The sequence below is a fragment of the Suricata suricatta genome, chromosome 7 (assembly GCF_006229205.1).
Source record: "Suricata suricatta isolate VVHF042 chromosome 7, meerkat_22Aug2017_6uvM2_HiC, whole genome shotgun sequence".
Classification (NCBI taxonomy): domain Eukaryota; kingdom Metazoa; phylum Chordata; class Mammalia; order Carnivora; family Herpestidae; genus Suricata; species Suricata suricatta.
This window is the reverse complement of record NC_043706.1, coordinates 55,220,158-55,231,531: the sequence shown is the minus strand read 5'-3', so window position 1 is coordinate 55,231,531 and position 11,374 is coordinate 55,220,158. Positions and strand designations below refer to the sequence as shown.

The 11,374-nt window shown below is 36.6% G+C and overlaps 1 protein-coding gene and 1 pseudogene across 1 annotated transcript in view; one reads left to right on the top strand and one right to left on the bottom strand.

The window, feature by feature from the left end:
* The window catches only part of LGSN (lengsin, lens protein with glutamine synthetase domain), a 191,643-nt gene that overhangs the window by 30,927 nt on the left and 149,342 nt on the right, over nucleotides 1-11,374 (top strand). The window lies entirely within an intron of this gene.
* LOC115295677 lies at nucleotides 5,357-5,998 on the bottom strand (annotated as a pseudogene).

The following is an 11,374-nucleotide window of genomic DNA, read 5'->3' as shown; positions in this document are numbered from 1 at the left end:
CAGCAATGTCAACAATAGCCAAAACATGGAAAGAGCCTAGATGTCCATCACCTGATGAGTGGATCAAGAAGATGTGGTATATATACACAATGGAGTACTACATGGCAATGAGAAAGAATGACATATGGCCATTTGTAGGAAAGTGGATGGACCTTGAGGGTGACATGCTAAGTGAAATAAGTCAGGCAGAGAAGGACAGAAACCATATGTTTGGACTCATAGGTTTAACAGGAGAACAGGAGAAACCTAATGGAGGACCAGGAGGAGGGGAAGAGGGAAAGAGAGTTGGGGAGAGAGAGCGATGCAAAACTTGAGAGACTATTGAATGCTGAAAAGGAACTGAGGGTTGAAGGGGAACGGGGAGGGGGGAAAAGAGGTGGTGGTGATGGAGGAGGGCACTTGTGGGGAAGAGCACTGGGTGTTGTATGGAAACCAATTTGACAGTAAACTATTTTTAAAAATAATAAAATAAAAAATGAAGAAGAACCTGGAATAATCTGATTCAGGGAATCTTCGAGTCACACTTTTAGAAGAGCTGCTGTAGTTTTTCCGAGCTAAATCCTTGATCAAGTTAGGACAAGAGATTGTGAAATGCTAAATTCCAATAATTCCACAAATGAGATGATTACACTCATAAATGATACACTCTTAATTTTTTCCACTTTAAGAAATGTTAATACGGAAAGTACTTCTGTAGCGTCTGTAACAACTACAGTCGAGAGTTTTGTCCATAGCGTCTGTCCTTAGCGTCATCCTGAGCCTTGCACATGATACTCAGATTCCTCACCCTTGCTTAGGAGTAAAACATAATACACTTTATGGGGTGATATCTCCATAGTACCTGAAGTGGCTTGGAAAAAGCAAGATTGACTTTTGACATTGGATAAAATCTACAAGTCAGCCCTAGAGTTATTCAATGATAATTGACAAAACTGAAATATTTCCCTTGAAGAAGGAAGGAGTGGAGTGTGGTTTGGCAGAACAACTGCATTTCACAGCTTTCCCAGTTAAATTGGAGCACTGAACGTTTAGATGCATACCAAACTATGCATGGGCCCTTAATATAAGGCTGGCTAGCAGCTTTGATACAGCACTCTTCATCCTTGGCCAAACGACTGTGGTTAAAAACACATGTGAATTGCTTTTTAACAGCTGATACTGTAGAAGACAAAGCCAAAATGCAAAATTGGGCTTTGACTGGCACTTTTTGAAAAATATGCAACAAATACGGGATGTAACTGGATGGTCTCTTCTGTACTAAATGTGAAGTATTTAGATACCTTTTTGAACACTTAACATTTTCTTCGACAATGACTTTTATAAGGACTGGTACTATATATCATTCCTTATAATGTACATTGTCACTAATCCTCGATCTTGCTGTATTGTCACCAAAATTGGTACAGGTACTGATGAAAATACCTAATGGATAATCATAACACTCTTGGTCACATGTTTTTCCTGCAGCCTGAAGGTTTTTAAAAGAAAAAGATTTGAAATGCCTGCTGCTACCACCCTTTTAAATTGCTATTTTTTGAAAAGCACCAGCATGTGTTTTAGATTGATTTCCCTATTTTAGGGAAATGACAGACAGTAGTTTCAGTTTTGATGGTATATGCAAAACAAATAAAACATGTTTATAAAAGTTAAAAAAAAGTCACCATCTATTATCGTGGCATTTATATATAATTCTTCCCCTGATTTAATACCAGGATAAGATAAATATTTTTTTTTCACATGAGTTTGTATACATTCTTTTATCAGACTAAAGGAAAGAAAGAAAACACCTTGAATTTCTCTTTTGCTTTGTGCCAGGAATCTCAGAGTCATTTAGTGTAATTGCTCCCAAAACTTCTGCTTAACTAGATTGTTTTTATACTTTTTAAAGTTATGAGTTACCTCACCTATTTTTTCTTGTGACAGGCTATATATAAATAAGTATAGTAAAAATTATACCTATTGTGTTTTTTCCAAATACTTTTACTTATAGTACCTTAAAGTTCCCACTTGATTAACTCAAGGGGAAACAAAAAACAAAACTGATGTTCTTTTAGAGGAAATGCAATGTCTATGGCAGTTTTGAGATGGTACCAGGCTTGAGTAAGAAATAATTTTCCACATGAATGTAAAAATGTCCCCCAGGTCTCTGTGTACTTTATAAACCAAATTAAAAACCTTACTGGTAAAATTCTATCTTTTCTATATTTAACTTATTTTTACTATTTTTGTAATCTAACTTGGCAACTTGGGAATGACAACAAAATATTTTTATGCTAGATATGGATGATCTCTAAAAATTCAAGCAAAGAATACTCCAGGCAGATAAGATGTCTTGGCCTGTTTTGAGGGGGCTTATTGTTGATTGATATGGGATTTCATTTATAAACATCATATTGTGTCTAATATCTGAGAAAGCACATAATCAACAGTGAGATAAAGTAAATACCCTGGGCCCTTGTATTATGGTTGTTTCTTGATGATTCTCAAAGTTGATTCTCTCTTCTAAAGGAGATCATATAACTACCTTCATGTCTAAACCCTCTTCTGTGGCAATTGAGGCAGACCTATTACACTGCATTTTCTACTACAGCAAACAGTATTACAATATTGCCCCCCCCCCCCCCCCCCGGCCCGGGTCCAAAGAATAGCAACTCTGAATAAATCTATGAGCAAGTACTTGTTTTCTGACTATTACACTATTTTACTTTATAGTACCATTGTATTCTTTTAACTAATACAAATAATATAATTTGGGGCAATATTCAACTTACAGAATCTTTTTCTACTTCAAAGAAAAAGTACTCCCCACTGTTCTCTTTGCATATCAAAAGCTTGTCATGGAAATAGTCTTGGTGAGAGTGACAAAGAACTCTGGCATTTGACAACACCTCAGCCAATTTCACATGAGTTGTAACTGGAATCTCCTAGTGAGAATGATCTACTCTAAGGATTATTTGTTGTTTATCATTTTTTCCTCTCACTAGCAGCACTATTTATGATTGCTAAGATATGGTAGCAACCTAAGTGTCCATCAAAAGATGAATGGGTAAAGAAGATATGGGTATATACACAAAATGACATATTATTACTCAGTCATAAAAAGGAATGAAATCTTGCCATTTGCAACAGTATGGATAGACCTAGAAAATATTATGCTAAGTGAAATAAGTCAGACAGAAAGACAAATTCTATATGATTTGACTTACATGTGGAATATAAAAAACAAAACAAATAAAACAAAACAAATGAACACACAAAACAGAAATAGACTTATAAATACAGAGAACAAAGTGTTGGTTGCCAGAGGGAAGGGAGGAGGGGGGATGGGCAAAATAGGTGAATGGGATTAAAAGGTGCAACTTCCAGTTTTAAGATAAATTCAGTAATGGAGATGTAAAGTACAGCATAGGGAATATAGTCAATAGTATTATAATAACTTTGTATGGTTACAGATGATAATTAGACTTATTGTAGTGATCATTTAGTAAATTATATAAATGTTGAACCAGTAATCTGTACACCTGAAACTACTATAACAGGTGTGTCCACTGTTCTTCAATGAAAACATTTCTTTAGCAGATACGTGGTGATGATTCCACTTACATCATGGATCTGGTTTCTGGACCTCTTATCCTCCTATAATTATGCAAATTATTCAGCTAAGTTCCAGTAAACAAACTATAGTTTCAATTTGTGGTACAGCTTTTGAAGTGCTTTGGAGAAAATATGATCTAAAGCCCCATAAAACCGAAAAAGCATAAATGTCAGATTGGGATGAAGAAATCGAAGAGCCCATTGTAGAAGACAGACTTCACTGATTCTTTAACAAAAAGTTCTACCCAAATGTTGTGATCCAACGTACAAAACACGATCTGAGGAAGACTGTGGGAAAGACCGCTGAAGAGGTAGTTGGATGACTTGATTTCTAGTCTGGGCTCTGCCGCTCAAAGAGTGTGTGCCTTTGAACAAATTAGTACTCTTTGGCCACCACTTATTTTATCTAAATAATCAGAGAATTAGATTAACATATTTAAAAAAAAACTGACAGAAAAGGAGAGAGCATGAGCAGGAGGGGGGTGGGGGGGGAGAGAGAGAGAGAGAGAGGGAGAGAGAGAGAGAGAGAGAGAGAGAGAGAGAGAGAAAATCCCAAACAGGCTCCATGCTGACAGTGGGGCTTGATCTCATGACCCTTGAGATCATAACATGAGCTGAAATCAAGATTTGGATGCTTAACTGAGTCACTCAGGCACCCCTGGGTCAATACATTTCATTATAAGATTCCCATTTGTCTCTCTCTAAGTACTCCACATAAGACCCATGTAGGAAAATTTTAGAGTTACTTATTTGGTGCAGATTATTTGGAATTCGTTCTGCATATGGATACTGAAAAAAGCAACAAAGGGCTTGGTGGAGCTAGAAAGTGGGTGCACGTAATTGAAACTGTTAATAATTTACTGCAGGGGAGGCAGTGAAATGGTAGGCACACCTGCTTATTTTTTAATTTGTACAGGTCAAGGGGCACTTTCTAAAATATATGCTATTTGTTTCCAAACTATGTTCCTTTAGGACAAAAATAATTTTCATGGTTAATGTGATTAACGGTAATATTTATAGAACTTAGTAATGGCATTTAGCCATCTGTCATTTAGCCTTTTTACGGGTGGTATGTATGTCTTTTCTGGTTTTAATGTAATTAGCTACTTTTGTGCATTTCTACACAGGAGGGTGGCTGTATCTTTGCCATATTACATGAGCTTCTGATAGAATTAGATTGGAGAAAAAATTGAATTGAGAGCTGATAAAAAAATGATTTTATACTAGGGTATGACAAAGCCAGAAATTATTTTCTACACAATAATGAAAATTTACTTTGATTATTTTTCTTTTCTTGATCAGTTATTTTTTATTTTTTTAATTTTATTTTCTTATTCAGTTTTAAAACAGATTTTTCATGCAGCATATGCCCTATAGCATATGGTCTAATTAAGTGGTCTCTTTGGTATCTATTTACAAGGCAAAAAAATCAAAAGCAGTAGTAGCCATTGTCACATTGACAATGATGCCATTAGCACAGGTCATGAGTTTATTAAGAGAAATAATTATTTCCAAATCACTTTTTAATTTAATTTAATTTAATTTAATTATTTTTTAGAGAAGTAAAATATTTTATTATGTACACATTATATGTAAACAAACCACCCACTATGAAAACAGCAGGTTCTGGCTTTTCCCAGGGCCCTTAGAAGCCTCATGGAGACCGTTCCTTCCCAAGAGGAGCATGTATATGTGTGCATGTGTGTGTGTGTGTGTAACCTTTTGATTCCATGGGGTTTGGCCAGCCTCATTTGGCTGCATGCCCCTCCTTGCCTTAAACCCTGGCTTCCAGCTTCTTTGGTCCAGGAGGAGGCCTCAGCCTGGGGCAGGCATAAGCCCCTCACTCATCAATCTCCATCTTATTCTTCTGCAAAGAATCAACGAAGGCTTGCCACTCCACTGGGTAAAAACGCTTATAGACGTTGATCTTATTCCGAATCTGTTTCGGGGTATCTTGATAGTAATTCTTCTCATCTCGGGCCATAGCCTTATAGTCCTCCCCATGATTCTCCACCATGTAACGTACATAGTCAATGAGGTCTCGAGACAGCGTGTTTCCTTTCTTTTCTGGGAGGCTGGCTTCTGCCTCCAGGTCATTTAGCACATAGGGTTTCCGCACAAGCTCTTTAGGCCTTTCCTGTACGTCAATGTCCATGGCCTTCACCTTTCTCTTACGAAGGGGCACGGCCTTGTTGGGGTCCATAGCCATCCCCATCTCGGCCAGGTTCTGCCGCACGGATTTAGCGTGGTCCAGGCATGTCGGATGTGAGAACACTCGATCTGCCACGCTGCTTTCCGTCTAGCATTTCGGTTCAGACGCTTCCGGTTAACATTGTAACCGAACTTCTGTCTCCTGGTCTTCCCCTTGGCCTTGGGCATTGCAGTTACCACCGAACCTGCAACTACAACTCCAAATTACTTTTTAGATGTCTATGTACATTTTCATTGTTTTACTATTTTTCCTAGTTCTTAGCAATATTGATGGATAAATCCTCTGAACATCAAGGCCAACATAATTCGACATTTGAAAATAATGGGAAATAGTCTCAGTTGTAGAATCTAGAGAGACTGAAGGTAAAAAGAGATAGACACAGAAGGAGAGAGAAAAATATCACTGCAATACTAGCGTAAAATCATGTAAGAGATTTAGCGGTTAATTTTTTTGATGAGTATGTGCTTAGTTGCAAATTTATCTGTAGTTTTAGAATATGTTGGAATCAGATATAGAGGCTCCTCAACAAATGATAGATGGTAAGATATTAAATCACTCAACAGGTTTACACAGTTACAGGTTAGAAATAGTTGTTTCCTAAATTTTATCTTATTTATCAGCTATTTTATTTTTAAGTAATCTCTACACCCCAACATGGGGCTTAAATTTACAACCCTAAGGTCAAGAGTTGCATTCTCTACCTACTGAGCCAGCCAGGCACTTGTTTGCTGGATTTTAATGTGCTGAATGTTTCAAATCCATTTGTCAAAGTGAAGAATGGTAACAAACATCTTTAATCTGAACAGGATGGACCTTAATGATACATTAATGATTGAATTTCTATTTATAGTACTTCCTAATTTTCTCAATTGTTTATTTGCAAGATAAGTGTAAAACTGGAAGTTAAGTATAACTTTAACATTGAATTAGAGCAGTCACACATGAATTACTTAATAGCTTACCTGGATTTTAGTAGACTGACCTGTATTTCATTTTCATGGCCTACTTTTAAATTCAATTGAGTTACATAATGGACTGTAACTGAGTCACAAAACAGGAAACAAACTTGTGCCAACTTATGGGACAGATTTGGCATATGTGATGTCTTCACTCTATTAGTGGAAAGTCAGTTCTGATAATCAGTCAGTTTATCATAAGCATTTCCCACACCTGGTGAGACAGAACATAGAAAGTCCTTTACCTGTAATTATGAGATCCAAAAACTATGAAAAGAGGAAGTATATTAGGAACGCCAAACCTGACCTGACCTGACCTGACTCATTTAGCAGTAAAAATTACTGCACTGACATGTGACTTTTATAGCTTCTCATATGCTTTACTACAGAATATTAATGTGTTTGATAAAGGGGCGCTATCTACATTCTGCTGAAATGTGTCACAATATATGATATATGTACCTTTTTTTCTTTCTAAAATCTGAAAGATACTGAATTCCAAAACATACAGGATGTCAAGAGTACCTTTTCTTTGATCTGAAATCTCTTCATGAGTATCTCTCAATGCTGAGTCATCCTTTTTAAAAAAAATCTTTTCTACAACTTCCCAAGTACATTCATGATTATTGCATTACTATTCCAAGTGTTAAAGGCAAAATTCTGCCTTTATCCTCTCTGTTTTTAGTACACAGTGGAGGCTGAATGGCTTGCTGAAAAGAGCAGGAGCTACAGAGTTAAAGAGATTTAGAATCATATCTTGTTTGGCTCACACAAACAAACTGTGTGATCTTGGTCAAGTTCTAATACTTCTGAGTGTTACATTTGTTTACTAGTTAAATTATGATGCTGATACTTACATCCCCTCCCACCCTCTGTTTTTGGTCTCAATCTCAAAATATAAATCCTGGTGAGGTGGAGTATGGTCCTTAGCCTTTACCACAGTTAGATTCCATTGCTAGTCCTTTGCAATGGGGATGCCTAAACACTGCTGATTGTATGCATGCATAACAGTTGTAAAATTTATTCCTGCCTTTTCTGCTGAGGCTTCAAAATACCTAGTTTCAGTACAAACAACTAGAAAATTAAATAAAATAAACAGAATTGGCATCGCAATTATTAGGGAAAACAAACTAGCCATCTAACGTGTGCTCTGGAAGCAGTGGAATTATGGGAAAGAGGTAAAATTCATGACAATGGATGCCTTGAAAAATTATTGGGTTGCATTAATAGAAAATTTTTTATGACATTATTTTGGACATAGTTTCTGATTAGGGGTGGAAGAAGGCTGATTCTGAATCTTCAAATTTTCCATCAGTATCTCTGATAAATAGTGTGTAATTTCAAAGGATTCTTGACAAATTTTGATGCACAAATCATATGTATGTTTACATTATATATATACACACACATATATACATATACCTATATACATATATATGTGTGTGTGTTTGTGTGTGTGTGTGCATAGTGCTTTCGTTGACAACTGGGGTTATCATTAGGAGATCCCTCACTAGACAGAGAGGATTTTGCTTTACAGCAAACCACATGTACATATTCCATTTTCAATTACTCATTAAAATTCAGGGTCTTTCAGACTGGGAACATTAGATGACACTTGATATAAGAAAACATATGGTTACCATGGAGATTCTGAGCTATTCCAGATCTGTTTGACCTCTTTTCTTTATTGCAGGTAATTTATCTAATAACATCAAAAGTTGCTTCCCAGGATAGTTTCCCCTTTGATAGGTATCTTTATAATTCCCTAATATCACTGGTCTGAAAGGTATGCTTTTAGAGATATATTTTATTCTTCTGTGTTTTTAGCCCATAATATTATCTTTGAATATTACTAATAATGATAATGATAATAATAGGCATCATTTATTGTACCCTTACTGTATAGCTGACATGATATCATTTAATTCTCAAAACCTTTCTTTGTGGTAGTATTATCAAATAGAATTAAGGTTGACAGAGGAATTTTATACCACTAAACGGCTTAGGTAGATGGTTTATTTCTCTTTCCTGATCCAGTATTCCAGAAACAGTCCAGGGTTGATATGACATATCATCGGATATGAGTGGCGGTGACTCAATTTCTGCTGTATACTTCTGGTACATGTAGCTTTCCTTCACAAGGTTATCTCAAGGACAAAGCAGGTTGTAATAGCCCCTGCCATCACGTTGTTATGCCTGAGATTTCAATATCATCCCCAAAACCAGAGACAGCCGGGAGACTGAGTCACGCATGCAAAAGCAAAGGGCTTTATTACTATTACAGGCTCAGGCTCACAGATTTCACCAACGCAGTGGATCCGTGCTGAGAGCCCCTAACAAAGGCTGGGCAGGGCTTTTATGAGTTTTGGGAAGGGGGAGTTACAGGAAATCGTGACACAGGTACAGGGGTCCAATCATTATCGCATAACATCATTGGCAGTAACTTTAACCATACACATTGTCCAGATTGTTCGTTACTTTTGGTGGGACCCAATCACAACATTTAGAGTGTTAACCAATTACAGAGTGGACCCAGGACCCAGGTCCCTCAGTATGGTGTAACTGGCCTTAAGCAATAAGTGATTATTTATAGCTTCTATCTCTAGGCCTGCCCTTAGAAATGTCAAGGGTGTTAGCTGGCTTTCCTGATTGGGTGTTACAAGGGTAGTCCCTCCTGCCTTGGGCAATGTGTGCCCTTCTATTGTCTAATGATTCTGAGAAACTGACACCTAGGCCTCCAAGGTCAGAGGGGAAACTTGAAGCCTGTAGTGGAGTCAGTTTGATTCAGACTTGCGTCCTTACAACGTCATATTCCAGCTGTTAGAAGAAGGAAGGGTGAGGAGGTCATACCTTCTTTCTTTAAAGACACTTTCCAGAAGTAGCATGTATCATTTCCACATATACCTTAGAACTTAGTCTAATGACCACACCTAGTTGCAAAAGAGATTTTTTTCAGTCATGTATGTATCTAGCTAAAAATTAAGATTCTATTGCTAAGGAAGAAAGGGAGAATGGATATTGAGAGATAGCAGTCTCTCTGCATCTGAACTATTATTATCCCCATCTCACAAATGGAGACATTGAGTCATAGAGAAATTAAACTAAGATCTCACACCTGGTAGAGCCAAGATTCAAACCCAGATCTATCAAATTTCAGAGCCCTTAAGCACTACTTTAGAGTGCTTGTAACTTAAAACAGTTATTTAACTTTATTCTGTCTCTTCATCTAAATTACTATAAGGAAAATCTTTCCGGAGCACCTGGGTGACTCAGTGGGTTAAGCTTTTAACTCTTGATTTTGGCTCAGGTTATGATCTCACCAGTTCATGGTTTTTGAGTCACATGTTGGGCTCTGTGCTAGCTCTGTGCTGCAGTGTGGAGCCTTCTTGGGATTCTCTTTTTCTCTCTCTCCCTCTGCCCCTCCCCCTTCTCTCTCTCTCTTTCTCTATCTCTCTCAAAATGAATAAATAAACTTAAAAAACAAACCAAAAGAAAACCTTTCTGACTAAGTCGCTAGGTCAACCTATTGAAACAATGGAGTTCTTTATTTTACCAAGTGTTCTTGCCAAAGGACATCGTACTGGTATCAACTTGTGCAATGAAGACTTTACTTCTGCTGACCTTTTGGATAGGTGGATTCACAGAATTTAGCTACAGGCTTAGAAAATTGCCTAGCTGACAGATTAAAGTCTTATTGCCAATCTTCTACTTGTTCAAGGTTGCAAACGGTTCAAACGTCATTAAACTATGCTTTGCTATCTTATTGATGGTTTAGATTTTAAACAAGGCAATAAAAAACAAGGTCTCCAATAGGATTAATATGAATAAATAGAATTAATATTTACTGAAGGAAAAAATCATAGTATTATTATGATAATGTGTCAAAGATAAATTTTTATCTTTGATGATAGCACATCTTAGGATAAATCAGACTATACTTTATGAAAGTTATTTGAAAATTATTACATTTAGGTGGTTAACCTGTGATTCTCTTCTATCTTGAATAAAAATCTAAATTGTACGACACATTATGAACTAAGGCTCTCTTTCTTCCTTCCATTTCATAGAGATTTTTTTTGGCTCCAGTTTTATTCAGCTTCTTGTCTCTGCCTAGTTTGTGAGGATTTTTAATTTTTCTTATGTCTGCCTACCCCTCTGCTTTTCTAGTACCGAGAGAGCATCTGCATGTGAATGAATAAATCAACAAACAAGTAAATACCATGTTTTATAAATGTCACAACTTAATACTGCTTTTTTGCTTAAACTTTTCAATATTTTACAGAATCTCTGTACATTTATCAATACTTCTCAAGAATACATTAAAATTATTTAATTAAAATAATTAAAACGATTATTTGACCAAAGTCTTTTACTTAACTAGTCACAACAACATTAGGGATGCTAAGCGACTAAGGACAAGATTAATGATTCAGTGGTTTGCCTAGAAGAGACATTCCCACTGCTGTGAAAATTTGCAGAAAAGACATTTCAATATGAAGAAACAAAATTTGGGTCCAAGATGGTAATGTAGGAAAATCCTGAACCCACCTCTTCAGAGATTCATCTTCCCTGGGGTGCAGAAAAAGAGCCATGATTTAAAAGGGCACCTAGA